This window comes from Medicago sativa, chromosome 6, assembly GCF_051527215.1.
Source record: "Medicago sativa cultivar Bolivia chromosome 6, Bolivia_mono, whole genome shotgun sequence".
Taxonomy (NCBI): Eukaryota; Viridiplantae; Streptophyta; class Magnoliopsida; order Fabales; family Fabaceae; genus Medicago; species Medicago sativa.
This window is the reverse complement of record NC_140754.1, coordinates 18,644,455-18,664,610: the sequence shown is the minus strand read 5'-3', so window position 1 is coordinate 18,664,610 and position 20,156 is coordinate 18,644,455. Positions and strand designations below refer to the sequence as shown.

At 33.0% G+C, this 20,156-nt stretch overlaps 2 long non-coding RNA genes across 2 annotated transcripts; both read right to left on the bottom strand.

Moving 5' to 3' along the window:
* Positions 1 to 8,134: 8,134 nt before the first annotated feature.
* On the bottom strand, positions 8,135 to 10,934 carry LOC146913438 (uncharacterized). The gene is made up of 2 exons (XR_015013562.1): positions 10,237 to 10,934; positions 8,135 to 8,374 (listed from the first exon to the last, which is right to left on the bottom strand). It is a non-coding gene; the product is annotated as an uncharacterized LOC146913438 (long non-coding RNA).
* Positions 10,935 to 14,400: 3,466 nt separating this feature from the next.
* Positions 14,401 to 17,146, bottom strand: LOC146913437 (uncharacterized). Its single transcript, XR_015013561.1, has 2 exons — positions 16,525 to 17,146; positions 14,401 to 14,662 (listed from the first exon to the last, which is right to left on the bottom strand). It is a non-coding gene; the product is annotated as an uncharacterized LOC146913437 (long non-coding RNA).
* Between the last annotated feature and the right edge of the window lie 3,010 nt (positions 17,147 to 20,156).

Here is a 20,156-nt window from a genome sequence, read left to right as displayed (position 1 = left end):
TTAAAGCCCATAAAATGCTAAAAAAGGTGTTGAGCAGGTGTTGGTTTTAGTGTTTTTGTGCTAATGTATTACTGTTTTGTCTACTATAAGAGGTTAGAAAGGATCTTGCTTAGTTTTATAATAGACATACCAATTAAAAATGAATCAATAAAAGATGGGTAAACATCTATCCACCTTTTTTAATGGTAATATAGTTGTCACCTTCTATTATTGATAAACTCAAGCATTATTTGAAATTATACTTTGTGATATACATATAAGGAATCCGCTGAAAAAATGGTTAATCTAATGATGAACTCATTTTTGTGCAAAATCTTTTGCACTTAATTACAAATGTCTACTACATTTAATCACTAATAACAAAGATAAGTTTGTAGTTGAGTTAACAATAAACTGAATTTTTTAACTCAAAAGCAGTTGATATTTTAATTTAAGTATTATACGTCTCATTAGCACAATTACAATGCAATAATAGCACGTCTAAACCAATGAAGTAAAAAACCACTCTCATAAGGCTTCGACCCTCTATGTAATAAAAAAAATTACTCATTTTAGATATTACTTCACTTATTATAAAAACGTATTATGTTAGACAATTGTTTAACCCAAATACCTCAAGATTTTCCCTCTCAAGCTATCATTAAAAGCGTGGTTAACATGCTATTTTCCACCCACTCTCTATTAGATACGTTTTTGAATTTTGAATTGTCATTTTCCTCCCATCTAACTCCAATAAATTCCCCCTTTATTTCCCTTGTAATCACCCTTATTTCCCTTGATAAATTCGTCTTTTTCTTGAATTTTGAATTGGCTTTGATAATATTACAATTAAAATTTGTATCAATTTGATGTTAAAAAAATGTACAATGGAGAAGATCCAAATTTGATGTTAAAAAATATATGATGTGTATCTGTTTCTTTGGGAGAGAGATGATATGATATTAATTTTTTTGAATAAAATGATATGATATTACTATTATTGTGTAAATAATATATTTAACAATGATTTCCTTACTTTGTCAAAATAAAAAAAAAATTATCCACTTAAATAATGATGTCCTGATCCAAAACCCCACTACCCTTGTAAAAACCCAGAAATCACAATGTCTCGCCTCCCACTACCCTTGTAATTGGTGATATTTTGTTCAATCAATCACAATAATGCCTTCTTATTGCCTCCTCTCCCAGAATGAAAGGAGGAACGATCGACCACGCTCAGCCGCCATCTCCGCGGCCTCAAACGAATCAGCTGAGACAGTTTTTAATTTCACCGCCTTTACTTTCTCAACAATTACTCTTACTTTCTCAATTTTATCCGATAAACCCCGGAAGGAATATGAGGATATTCCCTTCGTTCTGTTCGGGTTTCTCTTTGTTCGGCTCAACATCGGTCCAACTGAAATATTCTTTAGCATGGGTGTTACCAAATTCCGTAATTATCCCTTCACAATGGTTCTCTTCCTAATTTTGAACACTGTGCTGAATTCCTTTGCTGGAGGGTTGATTTCATTGTTCACATCTTTGCTTGTCTGTGGTTGTTGGATTATGGGCTTTGTCTTGGTATTGATGATTGTTAGCAGAAAGAAGAACATGCATGAAGATGACATACTCCACAGAGCTAGGTCAAAATTCCTTTTGTTTGCAGGTGCCGTAAGTTACATCGGCGTCAAAGCCGTTTATTCCATTATCACAACCACCTTACTCGAAGAATACGAAACAGCTATCAAGAATATGCCATTTTTTTGTACCACAGTGTCTATCATCTTTATTCTCTTTGTGGCTGTGGTGATTATGATTTCAAAATGGGCTAAAAGGTTCGAGGAGGCTATAGTAGTACAATGACTAACTTTTTTTGTTACAAACATGATTAACTCATTACATTAGTGATGTATAAGGATTGGTATTAGAGATATAAAATTTGGTTACATATTCATTACATTAGTGATGAGTTAGTTGTTTTAATAATTTTGTTTATTAATAACAAATGATAATAATTTAATAGTTATGTTAGTATTTTTCTTATCTATCAGGTTTTGAACACTAGACTTTTAACTCTTTTAAGCGATGCTAATACAAAGGTAAAAAAATTATCATTTTATTTTAAATGTAATTAGTATGCTCTATCAGTAATGTATAATTATTTTATACATACATCTAAAGATGTGTTGCCATATCAATTAATGAATATGACAACTCGTGTGTTTTTCGTATTTATTAATTTATATGAGAACACATTATTAAATATATATGTAAAATAATTATACTATGAGTTGATATGGCAATCATTAAATTGTTTATTTTAAATCGTATTAATTTAGTATAATTATGAAATCATGGTAGAATAATAACTAGTTTAGTAGATGTTATTTTTGGTATTAATGTTGACTTGTCTTTATTATATTTAGATAAATTAAATTTATATCCACTCTTCTATTTAACTATATGCAAATCAAAATAGTATTAGTTTTTTTTTTGAAAGGAAAATAGTAGTAGTTGAATTCATTCTATCTTTTACTAATGTAAAAAGTTAGATAAAGTAGCTAGTTCTATGTTATAAATAAATTGAGTCAATTTGAACCCGGTTAAGTTTTTTGATTGAAGTCGATGAATATTGATTCATCAAAAAACATAATCGGCAGTCAAAACAAACATTTTTCTAGCTCGATTCAGCTTGTTTTAAGTTCAGGAGCAACTCGATTAGGCTTTTCTGCTTAAATCATATAATTTAAAAATCATTTTTTAATCAAAACAGTAAAAAAATAAATTATATGTTTAATCTTTTAATTTTTTTTTAAATATGCATAGATTGAATTAAAATAAAATCTATCACAAGTATATATTTTTTTAAATTTTTGTTTTATTTGTCAAAAAAAAAAGTATACATTGTTTAAAAGATAGATATAGATCAATATGCAGACGATATTGAAAACTAAATACATAACAAACTACAAAAAAAACCTAAAACAATAATACAAAAAATCATACTAAAATTAGTACATGTAATATAGACAAAATCCAAGGTAATTGCACAATTAGAATTAGATTGTTTTAAAAACAAAAACTCTTCCAACAAAAAAAACTCTTCTATTTATATATATATGTATATATATTATGAGTGTGTTTTGCAGTGCATTCATAATTGGTGATAAGCTTTTGCTATAGTTTTAAAGTGAACGTAACCTACATATGTCTTTTTATGGTTGCATAGTAAACTCCATAACCAAAGGCGTGTCCTTATCACAGCTCAACAGTGCTCCGATACGTTATCGAGAAGTGGATTTTCGTTCGTAAATAGCACGGTAATAGGGAGTGGACTTGTTTATTTTGGAAGACCATGGACAGAGTATTTAAGAGTTGTGTACTCTATGCCAAAAATGTTTTCCCCTTAGGATGGGATGATCATTTTGGCTTGAAGGATTAACACAATAAATCAAACACTTTGATTGATTGTCTTTATACATATTACTTCCTGCGGTTCTAGATACAAGGAAGTTAAGTCAACAAAATTTGATTTATTTCGTGTCCAATTGATCCAAATACATCAATGTTTATTGACCAAAATGCAGTGAACCGGAGAGAGTAAAATCTAAATGCAGTGAAGGGCTAATTGTATAGATTTGTTTGTGTAAATGCAGGACATAATTATATTATGGTGAATACAAGTGCTTTGGACCTGGATCCAACTTCACTAAAAGAGCTCCATGGGTACGGAGTTTGAAAGACGAAGATGCCCAATAATTCATCAACATACAATTCATCAAAGGAGATACTTGGCTCATTAGCCCTCCTTATCAACACAATTAGGCCCTGAGGAATATCTTTAATGCTTTAAGACTTGATAGGATATAAAAATGTGAAGTACCAACGACTTATGACCTTAGCACTTATTTGCAAAATGTTAGTTCATATTTAATAGAATTCAGGTTATAATATTATATTGGAGAAGACAGATATCACCCCTCCTTTTAGGCTTTTTATTGTTTGCAAACTCTCATGTAGTCAACAAACAATGTACTTAAATTAAATGTTAGATAATATATTATAGAAGACAAATATCATCATGAGTAATAGTGAACTATCTAATATATATGATTCAAAAACTACAATGATATAGAACACAAACACCATTATTATACACAAACAAGACACAAGACCAAATAACTTATAATGTGTAAAAATGTATTATGTTGTGGGTTGAAAGACACAAGAGTTTATCAGTAATTAAGCCATTTACAAAGTTCAAGATTTACCAAGTATTTGAGTTATTATTATTATTATTATTATTATTATTATTATTATTATTATTTGAATTGTTATTAATTAGTGCGTGCGTGTGTAAATGGAAATGTTTTTTTTTTGACATATTCATATTCTAATTGTGGAGTTACCTTGGGTTTTGTCTATATTACATGCATTGGTTTTACTGTGGCTTTTTGTATTATTGTTTTTGGTTGTTTGTAATTTGTTATGTATTTAGTGTTTTTATATTTATCTACTTATTTATCGAGGTATGAACTTTGTATTTGTGTCTACCATTTAAACAATATATGTTTGTGATAGATTTTATTTTATTTCAATCTTTGACTTTTTAAGAAAAATTTAAAAGTGAAACATATAATTTTTTTTTTACCTTTTTGATTTAAAAAATGATTTTTAAATTATATGATACAAGCCGACGAGCCTAATGGAATTTTTCGTAAACTTAAAACGAGCTGAATTCGAGCTATAAAATGTTTGTTTCAAAGTCCAGTTATGTTTTTTGCTTAATCAATTTTTATCGATTCGAGTCAATCTTAAACGACATCTAATCGACTCAATTTATTTCAACTTGAGACTAACTACTTTGTTTGACTTTTTACATTATTAAAAGATAAAATAAATTCAACTACTACTACTTTGATTTCCATATAGTGGAATAGAAGAGTGAATACAAATATTACATCACTCTGTTCCTTTTTTAATTGTCACATTTAGACTTTTTACGCAAACCAAGACAACAAATAATTTTATTACTTTTGATACAACAATTTTTTTCTATCAGCCTTAATCATTTAATATCTTATTTTATATATTTATCTATCTGCAATAAATATCTAAGGATAATATAGGTAAACTAATATTTAATAATGTATTGGACTTTGAAAATGACAGTTAATTAAAAACAAAAGTTTTATGCAAAAGTGACAATTATAAAGGAACATATGGATTATTTATCTAAACTCTAAAGATAATAAAGACAAGTCAACATTAATACCAACAATAACATCAACTCAACTTGTTATTATTCTACCATAAATATGATTTAAAATAAACAATTTAATTAGTATACATGAGTTGTAATATAAATTAATCTATGCAAACACATGACTTGTCATATTTGTTAATTGATATGACAACGCGTCATTGATACATACGTAAAATAAATGTATAGTACTGACAAATCATAGTACTAATACTAATTAAATTTAAAATAAAATGATAATATTTTTACCTTTGTATTAGCAAGGATTAAAATAGTTAAAAGTCTAATCTGATATATGAGAACAATATTAACATATCAATTAAACATTTTTTTAAGGAAACATATAATTAACTTATTATCATTTGTTATAAAAAACTTATTAGAACAACTAACTCACAACTAGTGTAATGAATATGTAACTAAATTTTACGTCTCTAATACCTATCCGTAGTAGATAATGTTAACCTAACACTCAAAATGTGTTTTTTAATGAACACTCAAGATGTTGAATAGTTCATTTTCATAATTATATTATCAAGAATGAGTTAATCATGTTTGTCAAAAAAATAATAGTTAATCATTGTACTATGGTAGCCTCCTCGATCCTTTTAGCCCTTTTTACTTGAGTTGTTTTCATTTTCAATCTCCAGAATTAATATACATCATTCACTTTTATTTTTTTTATTTGAATTTATTTTTTCTCACATATTTAAAGGTTAAGATTCCCTTGGAAAAAAATAAAAGAATTTTCAATGGAGAGATTATGTGACCAACAACCATGCAACTATGTAAATGCACCTTCATGCACTCTTGTTGATGTGGTAGTTCTTTCTCAAAGTACCAATAAATCTTTAATGAGTTAGTTGTTGTATCGAATTCTCTTATTAATTTACTTTTTTTCACCAAAACATGGGTTAGGTTACAAGAATAAACATTTATCTATCGAATATAAATTGTTCGATTCACACCAAAACATCACAACAAACCTTTTTTTTCATAAAAATTTAAACAATTAAAAAATGGGTTAGGTTACAAAAATAAAAACCCGAAATACACAAAAATATTATATCTATATTATATATAAAGAAAATTGAAATGTTAACTTGTGCCTTTAAGACACAAGTTTAGAAGCCAAATGTAGAAATTTAATTTTGAAAATCGTGCATTCAATATCTTGAAAGATTAACACCTTAATTTTTTCAATACAAAACTTGTGTTTTAATTCTTCTTTTAGATCCTTAACTTGTGTCCTTGGGACACAAGTTAACATGACCCATAAAGAAATAACATTTTTTTGTTCTATTGAGCTGGTTTTTTCTCCTTTCAAAATTACCGTCAATTTTCAATACAAATGCAACATATAACAAATAGATAAGAGTAAATTCAAATATTAAAAAATTGTAACAAACTTTTCACGAAAACATCACGGACAATAACTAAGAACCTCAAATAATTTATTAAAAAAGTGGAACAATCATGATTGTTTTTGTTACGACACAAAATATATCGTGTACAAACACGATATGAATATATGTATATTTGTTTTTTCCTTCATCCTTAATAAAATGTAACAAACTAGATCAAATATATATCTCTATAAATATAATCAATCATAAAAGAAAAATTATCATCGGTACACTTAGATAAAATATTATCAAAGAGCAATCAGAGAGTAAAACACCGACTATTAACTCATCCATTCTCTCAAAGGTAAGTCTTTTTAATATATCTATATTCTATACTATATATAAAGATAATAGCCCCCTTTGGGCTGACTTTTTCTCATTCCCAAATTACCCTCAACTTTAAATACAAATAGCACATATAACAAATAGATAATAATAAATTCAAATATTAAAAAAAAATGTAACAAACTCAATCCTTATTGTGCCCAATATAACAATTTTTTTTCTTATCCTTTATCCCTTAAAAAAATAATGGGTGGAAGTGTAACAAAATAAAAATAAAAAAAAGTAACAAACACAATATGATTATATGTCCACTTTTTTTTTCCTTTATACTTTAAAAAATGTAACAAAATGTTTCAAAAAAAAAGGTAACAAACTAGATCGAGTATATCTATACTATATATAAACAAAGGGAAATGTTAACTTGTGCCCTAAGGGCACAAGTTAATGATTCAAATATAGAAATTATTTATTGGAATGTGTGCATTGTATTTAATCTTTAACTTTTTAATGAATTCAATGCACAAAATTTTAAAGAATATTTCTTCTTTTAAGTTTCTTAACATGTGCCCTAAGGACACAAGTTAACACTACCCATAAACAAAATATAATTTTTTGTGCTGACTTTTTAATTATCTCAATTATACCCTAAAACAACTTTTTCTATAATAATGATTGTTTTGTTGGTGTAAATGTAATTAAAAAGATAAGAATTCATATTATATTATTTTGTTATATTGTTGGTGTCATTTCAATAGGTAAACACGTTATTTTTGTTGTTATGGTTTGAAAACAACGATCGTATATATTTATACTTTCAATCAAAATCAAAATTTTATAGAAAAATATCGTTCATAATTTTCAAACGTGCAATAAAAAAAGCGGAAAGACAGACACATGAGTACTCATTTTTTCGCTAGCTATTATAATATTTATGTATGAGAAAGTCAATAACTTTTTTTGTTGGGTCTACATATTAGAATAAAACACACACAAAGTGGTGAGACATACAATGATTTCATCCAATAAAAAAGTGAGTGCTAGAGAGAGTGTTCAAGAGTGAGTGTTGCTAACATTCCTCTTACTCGCAATACAATAATGAGAAAAATTTAAATATCGTACTCATACATATCCGGTATAGATACTTCACAGTAAATCACAAGTACAATTGCTTTGGAATTTGCTGTAACACCCATACTAGACGTATCTAGAATGTCTAGCACGTGCGTTAAGTTTAGTATTGGATACATTAAAATTTTACAACAAAACAACTACGAATGAATATATATACAACCAAATGTGTTCGTACATAATAATACAACTCATCTTTTCTAAAGATATTATGAATGCATCCTTGATTAACCATCTCGTCCTGCAGCGGGTACGAACGAACACTTGTCGTAACATCCATTCAGCTACTAGCTTGCTAATCCAACCTGTTTATCTGAAACAAATAAGGATTGGGATGAGACATAATGTCTCAGTGAGTTCCCCTAAATCCTAGGCTATAGGCAACCTCAGGGGGAACCTACGGTCACCACGTGTCTACATTACAACCTGACGGTTGATTATACGTGTGTGGGAACTTGCATACTTAGACGGTCGTGCATACTAGGGCCGTCATAGTCTTATCTCACGTGTTATAGGCTTCACTTCCTATACGTGTCATGGCGGTCAAGGGGAATCTAAAACCGCAATGCCAAGAATACGCTCTACGTATCAAGGCCTAAACATACTATAATCATGACACAATTTCTAAACCGGACGGTTAGGGGAAACCTAAGACCGTCATCGGCATATCTTTCTCTATTTGCTCTAATGCATAATACGATGTTTCTAACAACGTATCTTATCTTGCTATCATACTAGTTTCTACGATCTACGTCTATGTTCTACTATTCTTGACGATCTACATCAAGGCTCTACTAATTCTTGACGATCTACGTCAAGGCTCTATGACATGACATAATATATCTAATAAATATGCACAGTCAGATTCATTCATAAAGTTAGCGTTTAACAATCAAACATTATCTGAGTTCATTTTACGGAAAGCCCCGAGTGGAGTAACCTCGAGCGCAATCCCTATCTATCCGATGGAAACCTATCTAAGGTATAACCAACGGCACTCCTGCAGTGACGTGCGGGATCCTTACGGCTAACCCCGTTTCACCTAATGGAAACCTCTTGAACCAACCTAGTGTGGACACAAGAGACACGACCACTACCTCTTACTTACTAAGTGACATGCGGGTTCCTTACGGCTAACCCCGTTTCACCTAATGGAAACCTCTTGAACCAACCTAGTGTGGTCACAAGAGACATGGCACCGTAACTTAAAAGTCTTGGTCTAAATATATGCATGAGTATTAAATCTATACTAGCTATCTCTTTTACCCCGGATGTCTATACGATCCGACTAGAGGTAAACTATGTGCTTGCTTAACCTTCTATGTGAGGTGATATCTAATCAATTCACGTCTTGCCATACTCGTATGACACTTAGCTCTTATGCGAAGATAATATTCTATATCACTTCGCGTCTATTCAAACATACTACTCATGTCTAGCATTCTATTCTCTTCTAACTATTCTAGTTCTTGACAAGCTATGTCAAGGCTCTACTTTCATCCCATGCCTAGTTCTTTGCTACCCGAATAATTCGGCTAAAACTCTCTTGAGCCATCCTTGTAATACATGCTAAGATTGCCATGATTAATGATGCAAGGATCAATTGACGATGCGTGCAAAGTTTCATTAATTACTAGAGACCGAAAATGCCATAAACCCAAGTTTCAAGCCGTTTATAAATTCTATTATTTGATAAAGCCAAACTTGTTCCAGTAGAAAAATAAGTGAAAACAGTGAAAGAACACTTCGAAACGATCGCTACGGACCCCCACACGACTGCCCCCAAGCACCCGAACGCAGAACAACGCGGAGGTTGTCCTGTCTGGGGCGCCTGGCGCCAGGAGTGGGGCGCCTAGCGCTGGCTCCCTGTGTGTGGGCGCCTAGCGCCCTTGTACAGGCGCAGCGCTGCGATTGTTGCGTTTTCGGTGTTTTCGGCTACGGGTTTTCGCCATTTTCGACCCAAAACTCGTCCAATTCGACCCTGTAATGCATCAAACTCATACAACAACATGTATAGCATCATTTAAACATAACTCATGGCAATTTTTAACATATAATCAACTAGAATTGGCTTGGGGTACTAAAGTTTCATAAAAAACTAAACTTAACATAAATCATTATCCTTCACAAGATTAAACAATCCCCAAAGGTGGGTAATCTATCTATGGAACTCACCTAGATAGGATTGCACTTGATTTCCAAAGCCTCCAAGTCCTAAGCTTCAAGAATGCCAAAACCCTTGCTCTTGGTTCAACACAAATCCATGGCTTTAGCTCATCAATCCCACTTCCTCCATCTTTCTCTTTGTTTCTTGATCATAAAGAACCACATCATGCACAAAATCATGCTTCTACTTCCATCATAACCAATACCCTAACCTCTTGAGGTTCTCTTGGACAAAAGAAAGAGTAGTGGTAACAATCCAAACCAAGCTTCCATTCTTCACTATGATCTTGAAGAATCCTAGCTCAAGTATGTATAAAGATGGAATCAAATTCTTGGATGGCAAGGAGAAGAGAGGAGGGCGTGAAAGAGGAGAGAAGGAGGAGAAGAATTTCTTGCCAAAACCTAGAGAGAGAATGAAGAGTGGAAAGTGAGATATTTTGAGCCAAAATCAAATAAATATCTCTTAAACGTGCAATTACTAAATTGCCCTTGCTCCAAGCGTGTTTAATACGACACTGATACTTAACTCGTATTAAGCTGACATCCCATAAAATATTTCCATCACACTTATTTTCCATGAACTTAATTCCTCTGGCACGATCGACTGGTAATATTCTGATACTGACAGGCGGGATATTACACTCTACCCCCCTTAAAGAAATTTCGTCCTCGAAATTTAGAAATCATCTACCAATCGCTGCGACTAAAACCTGCCTTCTTTGGTTTAAGTTATACTAAATCTGATCAAACTCGGTTCGAAGAGTTTTGAAGCATACTTTCCTTATCAATACATGTAATTCTTCCTCTTTCTTATTCTGCATATGATTGAATCTGGTCTCTTCAATCTTACCATCTTTATCAAAATCACAGAACTGTCTGAGAACATAGTGATTAAAACTAACCTTTGTTATAGGAGGATTGCTTGTCTCGGATCTATTCCTTCTCTGCGTAGCATGAACTCTGCATCTAAGTAAGTTTTCTCTATCTGAATCACTCAGGATTTGCCTTTAAACTGGAGTTCTACTGATATCCAGGTTTGCCCTGCAGTGCTTACGTGTATCTAACACATCTTGTCATGCATACATTTTATCACACGTAGATAACCTTTCTTGCCGCACTTTGCGACTTTTGCCTCTTACTTTGTTACTCATCTTGATGATTCGGCAAATCTATCATCTCTTTTCGGAGTCTTAAAAAATCTTTCTATCTTTCATGTACTGCAATTCATGGGTAACTTGTCTAGCTTGGCATGAAGAAGTGAAATCAACTACGCTGATTCATCTGACAATCTATTAACCTGTCTGGTGGTTCACATGCTCTTGAAACTTTCTACTAAGTCCATTTGCACTTGCATTGGACACTCAAAGCACAAATCCGTGCATCCCGTATGACTTGAGTATCACATGGGTATTGTCATTCATTCATAAAACTTTACCTTCTAGTATTGGCATACTTTCTAGCGCCATTGCTGGTTAGTAATTAACGATACTCACTCTAGCTTTTGTTTCTAAGAGTTTCTAAACTTTGGTACATAGGTTCTTGGAACGAATAGATACATGACTAGAAAAATATCATTTTAAAACTGAGTCTGTACTAGTACTGCAGAACCACAGGACAAGTCTCTATATCTGAAAAAGGTTTTATGACTCTCCTTCACACTTGTCTCTAACAAGCTGGTCCTGAAGTCTGTACGTCTTAAGTGAGCTTACTCGCTTACGACGTATCTCATCAGTCTTAACAATGTGAAATTTCATGTTTTTTTTTTAACATCGTTCCCAAGTTCCTTAATACCAACCTTATCTTTAAAAGTTATAAAATCGTGGCTTGACACCATTCTAGAAAGTATCGTTATCAACTAACAAGTATGGTATAAGAGGGTATGCACTTCGTCAGGCATAACTCATCAATCGTACTCCATCAATATAACATATACTCCTTCTGACTAACCAACAGCTCATCTACGAATTAGACATCACCAAAAGGCAACTTGATTAATTCATCTGTGTTAACTCTAGTCTTTCTCATCTTACTTGAGTGAAGATACTTTCTTTAAACATTTACTTTAATCATTACTGGCTGCATAAGCATCTATACTTACTTAGCATAACGAGAACTCCTCGCTTTCCACATAATACTTCTCACTGAAATGGTATCTCTATTTCGAACATTTTTTTTTCCACAAGGATTCTTACTACAAAATTCCATGTTCCATGGCTACTGTTCGCAACTTAATTAATTAATTAACTTCCGTTGCGCTACTCTGATTCCCATCGGTTGCCATCAACCATTACTCTGATCCGTCGAGACGAATAACCTTTATTCTTCTTCTATTATTACATTATTGTCTACTTGAACTCTGCTCAATACTTCTATGTTGCATGCTACTCTGCAACCTCGCTCTACTCTTTGCTGGTAAGATTGAATCTCAAGGAAACTTACCTCTGGACATATCAATGTCACACTTACTCTTATTCCTGAGCAACTTAACTCAAGGAGCACACCTTTGCTATTACATAACTACTATTCCATGAAACGCTCTTACAACCTCTCATGGTAGACTAATCTTGCATTCAGACATACTTCCTTATGCATCTAACATTGTAGCTTCGTATCTCGCATACTATGTTTTGCTCAATCCTTCCTATGCTTGCTCGTTAATTTTTCTTTCTAATAAAATTTCGTAAATTAGCACACGGGTCATTGACGTTGATGATTTATAACTATATATAAAACATATACTGAATCTAGGTCCCAGTCGTTACTCTAAAATCCCAGGACGAGTTGATAACACGTATGTGTCATCAAATCTTAGTCCTAGTGAGTTTGGCCCAAACTACGCGAGTCGTAACAAACCGGTACCTACAAAATTTCATTTTGAATTTCAAAAATGTCAACTTCAATCACCCATATGCGTATGTCTTTCTAAAATCATGTAAACTTTACAACTTAGCATCCTAACGAGCCTTCGCAAGTTCATCAAGCAAAACATAGATTCGAGGGGTACTCTTAACTCTGCGAAATTCAAAATCCTCGTGATTTCACATCTGCGACTTTCATTCTAGATACTGGTGCCTCTAAACTCTTGGTCGAAACTCATTCTTATCTCTTGACACATTAACTTCCAAAGTCACAAACCGAATCGATTTTCGTTGATGGTTGCCCATGCCTTTTCCTCTTTTGAATCTTTAGGGGGTGATATGCATTTGTCACTCGATATATAAAAAAAACAATTTCTCATTGCATAAAAGATGGTGAAGACAACTCTCCAATAGTCACTGCATTCCCTAGAGACGAACTGAAAAATTTCGCTCCGGGTTCGCTATTGATGAGTTTCTTCAGCTCAATTTTTTCAAAACATACTTTGCATAAATTTTTATTTCTCAAGTAAATCAATGCACATCAGTCATTCCCAACATCTAAAATATCCTACTACATATGCATGGCAAGCATCAACCTAATTCGATACAATTCTCGGCACTTTAGAAATTAATGCCTCATTCCTGATAACATAAAACTTTCACTGAATCCTTTTCTACTACGAGTAGCTTACTTCCCTGCGTTACCGCTTAACGTAGCTTCCCGAACACTAGAACCTTGTTCACTTTGAACATTCAAGTCCATAATCTCAATAACATAACGCTAATCCTGAGTCTACTAATCTCGTCAACCTACGTCGACTGCTATCTGTCTTGTAGCCTTGCGCTTACGTTCTGGAGTACAATTCCGTACTAACTACGACCCTTAATGAAGCTTCAGGTCCTGCTAAGATATTTCTGTATTCTTCACTTACGGGTATACGAAGTATCATTAACAACTTACCCAACGCTGTCTAAACGTCCTTTCTTAACATTTCCTTACATTCCTGGAGGATTCATACTTTTACTTGCTTAGTTCACCGACCACCTACTGGCACGATTAACTTCTTACTAATACTCATTATGAGTTCTTGCTTCTAAGTTCACACTTTCCGGTGCATCTTCTTCACATACTTCGTCCCCCCAGGGTCCTATTCAGCTCTCAGGCATCCATTCTAATCGTCGATTGCTAAATTGAGTTGATCAAGCTCAACTAACAACAACAACTAGAACATTTACCTGGAACCCACTGTTCCCACTACTTTTGTTGTAACTTAATGACCCAAGGCACGATCTGAATCGACCTGCTCTGATACCAAATGTAACACCCATACTAGACGTATCTAGAATGTCTAGCACGTGCGTTAAGTTTAGTATTGGATACATTAAAATTTTACAACAAAACAACTACGAATGAATATATATACAACCAAATGTGTTCGTACATAATAATACAACTCATCTTTTCTAAAGATATTATGAATGCATCCTTGATTAACCATCTCGTCCTGCAGCGGGTACGAACGAACACTTGTCGTAACATCCATTCAGCTACTAGCTTGCTAATCCAACCTGTTTATCTGAAACAAATAAGGATTGGGATGAGACATAATGTCTCAGTGAGTTCCCCTAAATCCTAGGCTATAGGCAACCTCAGGGGGAACCTACGGTCACCACGTGTCTACATTACAACCTGACGGTTGATTATACGTGTGTGGGAACTTGCATACTTAGACGGTCGTGCATACTAGGGCCGTCATAGTCTTATCTCACGTGTTATAGGCTTCACTTCCTATACGTGTCATGGCGGTCAAGGGGAATCTAAAACCGCAATGCCAAGAATACGCTCTACGTATCAAGGCCTAAACATACTATAATCATGACACAATTTCTAAACCGGACGGTTAGGGGAAACCTAAGACCGTCATCGGCATATCTTTCTCTATTTGCTCTAATGCATAATACGATGTTTCTAACAACGTATCTTATCTTGCTATCATACTAGTTTCTACGATCTACGTCTATGTTCTACTATTCTTGACGATCTACATCAAGGCTCTACTAATTCTTGACGATCTACGTCAAGGCTCTATGACATGACATAATATATCTAATAAATATGCACAGTCAGATTCATTCATAAAGTTAGCGTTTAACAATCAAACATTATCTGAGTTCATTTTACGGAAAGCCCCGAGTGGAGTAACCTCGAGCGCAATCCCTATCTATCCGATGGAAACCTATCTAAGGTATAACCAACGGCACTCCTGCAGTGACGTGCGGGATCCTTACGGCTAACCCCGTTTCACCTAATGGAAACCTCTTGAACCAACCTAGTGTGGACACAAGAGACACGACCACTACCTCTTACTTACTAAGTGACATGCGGGTTCCTTACGGCTAACCCCGTTTCACCTAATGGAAACCTCTTGAACCAACCTAGTGTGGTCACAAGAGACATGGCACCGTAACTTAAAAGTCTTGGTCTAAATATATGCATGAGTATTAAATCTATACTAGCTATCTCTTTTACCCCGGATGTCTATACGATCCGACTAGAGGTAAACTATGTGCTTGCTTAACCTTCTATGTGAGGTGATATCTAATCAATTCACGTCTTGCCATACTCGTATGACACTTAGCTCTTATGCGAAGATAATATTCTATATCACTTCGCGTCTATTCAAACATACTACTCATGTCTAGCATTCTATTCTCTTCTAACTATTCTAGTTCTTGACAAGCTATGTCAAGGCTCTACTTTCATCCCATGCCTAGTTCTTTGCTACCCGAATAATTCGGCTAAAACTCTCTTGAGCCATCCTTGTAATACATGCTAAGATTGCCATGATTAATGATGCAAGGATCAATTGACGATGCGTGCAAAGTTTCATTAATTACTAGAGACCGAAAATGCCATAAACCCAAGTTTCAAGCCGTTTATAAATTCTATTATTTGATAAAGCCAAACTTGTTCCAGTAGAAAAATAAGTGAAAACAGTGAAAGAACACTTCGAAACGATCGCTACGGACCCCCACACGACTGCCCCCAAGCACCCGAACGCAGAACAACGCGGAGGTTGTCCTGTCTGGGGCGCCTGGCGCCAGGAGTGGGGCGCCTAGCGCTGGCTCCCTGTGTGTGGGCGCCTAGCGCCCTTGTACAGGCGCAGCGCTGCGATTGTTGCGTTTTCAGTGTTTTCGGCTACGGGGTTTCGCCATTTTCGACCCAAAACTCGTCCAATTCGACCCTGTAATGCATCAAACTCATACAACAACATGTATAGCATCATTTAAACATAACTCATGGCAATTTTTAACATATAATCAACTAGAATTGGCTTGGGGTACTAAAGTTTCATAAAAAACTAAACTTAACATAAATCATTATCCTTCACAAGATTAAACAATCCCCAAAGGTGGGTAATCTATCTATGGAACTCACCTAGATAGGATTGCACTTGATTTCCAAAGCCTCCAAGTCCTAAGCTTCAAGAATGCCAAAACCCTTGCTCTTGGTTCAACACAAATCCATGGCTTTAGCTCATCAATCCCACTTCCTCCATCTTTCTCTTTGTTTCTTGATCATAAAGAACCACATCATGCACAAAATCATGCTTCTACTTCCATCATAACCAATACCCTAACCTCTTGAGGTTCTCTTGGACAAAAGAAAGAGTAGTGGTAACAATCCAAACCAAGCTTCCATTCTTCACTATGATCTTGAAGAATCCTAGCTCAAGTATGTATAAAGATGGAATCAAATTCTTGGATGGCAAGGAGAAGAGAGGAGGGCGTGAAAGAGGAGAGAAGGAGGAGAAGAATTTCTTGCCAAAACCTAGAGAGAGAATGAAGAGTGGAAAGTGAGATATTTTGAGCCAAAATCAAATAAATATCTCTTAAACGTGCAATTACTAAATTGCCCTTGCTCCAAGCGTGTTTAATACGACACTGATACTTAACTCGTATTAAGCTGACATCCCATAAAATATTTCCATCACACTTATTTTCCATGAACTTAATTCCTCTGGCACGATCGACTGGTAATATTCTGATACTGACAGGCGGGATATTACATTTGCACCCAAAATTAATTTAGCAAACTAGAAATATACTTTTCTATCATAATATTGTTAAAATTAAATTTGGATTACAAAATAATAGCTTGGTATGCTCTTAAATTTTGATCGGTCAATGACTTGAAAGATACTGAATCAATGAGTCGTTGGTTAAATTGATTTATGCTGAAATTTAAAAAGAAAATTTTGAACGGTTAATCCATTTTGAAATGACAGGAACACTCTTTTTTAAACATGTATTTTATTGGATGAAATTCATATAGATTTCATCCAAAAAGATAGTGAGTGTTAGAGAACGTGTTGAAGAGTGTTTCTAGCCGTCCTTGTTAAAGAAAATTCAAAAAGAAAATCTTGAATTATTATTTTGAAATATAAGTTCTATAATTGAAAGAAAATTCGAGGGTGGATAAGTATTTTTGTATGGCTAAAACTCATAACCATTTTGTTTGATGTGCCTCATGGTATAATTGTTAAAATAGTTGGAAGATAAGTCAAGTTAGTTAGATAGTTCAGTTAGTTATTCACTCTAGTTAGTTAGTTAGTTAACCATACTAGTTAGTATAATTGAGGTCTATAAATAAGACCAAATCCAATGTACTCATTTCTTATCTTTTATCAAAATATATTAATTAAATATGAATTTTTATGAGTATTCTTCTCATGAATACACATATGCTCTCTATCTTACTTACATCTATGATCTTCATCCCTACGACTCTATAATTCTCAACAATAATGAAATCTGTGTACAAGATGCAGTGATCATAGAAGCAAGAAAGGTTTTAGCTGGAATAAAGCAATCATAATCTTAGTGGTTATTTGAGGCAGTGATGCAAAGGTTATGTAGTTGAATACCTTCATGTAATGTTGTCAATAACCCCAATTGCTATATTGGCTTTTATTGTTGGTAATTATTCAAATTTCCATTGAAACAAAACCTCCTAATTCAAATATATTTGTGAAAATTAACTTACCAAAATACAAGACCTTTGTTTAAAGAATGGTGCATGAATATCACATTATGCCTTAGTATGTTTTCTGATGGAACTATTGAAGCGAACAATTCATGCATCATATCTCGTCAATTATTGCAAAGATCCCAAAACTATGATAAATGGCTATAAGTTGAAACCTAATGCTTCCAGTCCCATGTATGAAAAATGGAAATGATGTGTAGAGCAAGAGAAAATTAAGATTATACGGAGTATTTGGTTTCATAAAACATTTGCTCAAACCCAATGTGGTCGTAATGGTGTCAAAAAGCGGCGAGGACAGATAGAATTCAACACTAAATGAATTGTTGAGGGCAACAGAATTCAAGAAGGTCATTCAATCCTTGAGAAACAAACAAAAAATCCAACTTTTGAAGCCTATGAATTTTCCATATGGATGTTCCCAATGCTCAATTATAAGTTACTATGTTACGAAGTAGAATATATTGAATTGAGAATCTTAAAAATATGATTAATTAGAGTCATAATTGGAAGAAGAAAAAAAAAGTATATTGTATTGAAAAGTGAGATGAATCAATTATTTTGAGATAATATTTTTTTGCAAATGACTCTTTTATTATGAATCGGAGGGAGTATATTTTTAGTCATTCACACTTAATTGGATAGAACTAAGTAACATGTTCATTTGGTGCATTTTTTATGTCGCATGTATGGTCAAAGCTGACATCGTATTCCAGTCCAAACACAACAACTGTTTGTTTCCTTTTCTATTTCTCTTTCTTTTGTGTGTGCACTTTTACAGATCAATTGGGGATTTGGATTCATGCAGTCACATAGTCTCTTCAAGTTGCTTTTTTTTCTTTCTTTCAAATTAAGATAAATTGTTTTTTCAAGTATAAAAATCTGATGGAAAGATCAAAATTTGGTGATTTTAAAATGGGAGAATCAATTTTGTAAATGAGTGAAAATAGGGAGACCAAAATTATGATTAAGTCTATAAATTATAAATTTGCTAATTTTTTTCAATAATTTAAACTTATTAGTCCAAAGTAATTATTCACATATTTAAATATATTATAGATGTCGCAAAAAAATATTAAAGGACAGTAGTATGCCTAATTTTTGGTTTTTTCTTTAATTATATTTAAGGCTAATTATCTAAAAAGAAATCAAATGGCCATATATAATCCCAAATAAACCAAAAGGAAATATTTTCTTGTGTCCTTAAAACACAAGTTAAGATACTAAATATATATTTTTTTAAGAAATTATGTAGAAGTTTAAACTTTTATCTTTTCAATATAAAATAATCTTAAATTCATTTTTAGATCTTTAACTTGTACAAATAGACACAAGTTAGTACGTATGATTCTAAACTAAACAATATCGATAAGAAGTGTACTTGTTAATTTTGTGGTATTTTCTAAAAATTAAGAATAGAAGGGACACATTTCATACAAGTTCAGATAACTCAACAATCTCTTCAATGAAGATTTACAAAAAAAAAATAAAAAAAATGCAATGCATCCTATCAATTATATTGTGAAATTTCATGCTCAAACCAATTGAAGTTAGTACGAGCACTAGGTCATATGTCAACAACGACTGGTGCTAACTTTAAGTAAGGGACAATCACTATAGTCACAACATCTATGATTTGTTAGATGTGTTTTCTTTCTTTAATGCACTTGATTTAATTGTTTTAATTTGAAGAAAAATTATTGTTAGTTGGAGGAGAGAGACGATTGCATAGAGTAATCCCAAAGTGAAATGATAACCAGAATTATAGATAGATAGATAAGCCTTGCTATATGGTGTGAATGGTACAAGGCACGACGGGATACTATACATTGGTGGACTGTTTTAATTTATAGATGTAGGAAGCAAGAGTATTGGTACATCTAAATTTACGAGTGTGCTATAGAAGATTCCTTCTAAAATAAACAAAAAGCAACACATGGTTAAAATAAAGATTGAATCCAATGGCTGATATCCATTAGTTTCTTTTCGTTGCCCTTTTTCTCGTAACATTAAGCTTTTCCCAA